Below are 1,724 nucleotides of genomic sequence, written 5' to 3' on the forward strand. Positions count from 1 at the left end.
CCTCTTAAGGAGGACTTCAGACAGTTGCCTGGCTAAATAACAAGCCAGGTCTTCCAGACTACATGGAGACAAGAGAGTCTACCTCAACTGGTTTATAAAACCAAGCAGCAGCAAGCAAGTTCTTAAAGAACTAAAGCGACTTAATGTACCTGAAATCAATCAAGTATCATCAGTACTCAGACAAACCAACAGTAAACAGCAAATGTTAATCTGTACAGTCAAACACAAGTTAATGCACACAAGTGCAAGCCATGAGCTCAAACTCAAGCATCAAACCCTACAACACAAAGCCAATGTTAGTTTACAACATCAAACAAACTTAATTTACAACTTGAATTTTCCCCTTAAGGCATTTGCAGCTCAAACCTGAAACACAATTCCAACGGTGAGAAACAAGACCACTAGGCCAAGCCTAGGGTCCAAAGGGGATGAAAAATCCAAAACAGCAAATGAAAATTATCCAAAATCACAATCAAACAATTTAGGAACAAATGCAATTGGTCCCATGCTCATATCAATCACCATTATCATTTTATGCACAAAATAGCATCAAACATGCAATTTGCAACTTCAAAAGACCAAACAGAACTATCTCAACCAAAAGCATACCAAAACAATTCAATTAATTCCACAAAAATTCAAATCTAAACAGAACATATCCAATGAATAGCATATCAAATTTCAGCTCAATTGGACAAAAGTAAGTAGGTCAATGAAAATCAAGAAGTTCAGACAAGTTCAAGCAAGCCAACACATGGTATCCAAACAAACATCAACTTCCAAAAATCATAAATCAGTGACACAACAAGATAAATGAATGGGATAAAAACCAAAATGACCTATAATGTGTTTACAATGCTCATACCAAATTTCACACTCATACAATCAATGATCAGAATTTCACAAATCAAATGGTAACATGTGTCACATGAAGTCACAAAAATGAGCCAAACAGAGGGAAAAATTCCAATCATATAGGAAATGCCATCAATAAATCCAGAAAAAATCACATGTGATCTCAACATACATATGTTCAATCATGCAAACAATTGGCTCAATTCAACATCCCTAAGCAAGGCAAATAAAATCATGAAATTCATCAAGCTTGGTGTGACACAAATTGTCACACCTCTATTCAAAAATTTATATCTCCTCAACCAAGTATCCAAAAATTACAAACTACACATCAAAATCACCATGAAAGTATCCAGAATATGCACAAAAAATTTCATCCATTTCTTTGAAAGCATCAGCATTTTATGAAAGATATGGCAAAGCATGTACAAATGTGACAACATCCAACAAACCCTAGGCATTTTAATTTTCTACACATGCAAAAAATCACAAAAATCATGATTAAACTCTACACTTCATCAGGAGCCTCATGGAAAAAATCTCACTCAATTTGGACTATTTTTGAAGGAGATATGATTTTCCTAAGTTGAGGTATCAAAAATGAAATAACAATTAGAAAAGAAATGAAATAATATTAATAATTAAAAGGAAAATGGCATTCTCGTAATATTAAACTGCCAGGCCAAAACGACGTCGCATCATTTTAAAACGTTGGCGCTTTACTATTGGACAGTGGCGCGCGGGAAACAGGATTTGAAACGCAGGCGAAGGACAAATGGATCTAGCACACGTTACAGTGAGTTCTTCTTCAAACACACATTCCAGAAAATCGCGGTGAACAATTTCTCACTAAAATGAACAAGCTATAC

This window comes from Lathyrus oleraceus, chromosome 1 (genome assembly GCF_024323335.1).
Source record: "Lathyrus oleraceus cultivar Zhongwan6 chromosome 1, CAAS_Psat_ZW6_1.0, whole genome shotgun sequence".
Lineage (NCBI taxonomy): Eukaryota > Viridiplantae > Streptophyta > Magnoliopsida > Fabales > Fabaceae > Lathyrus > Lathyrus oleraceus.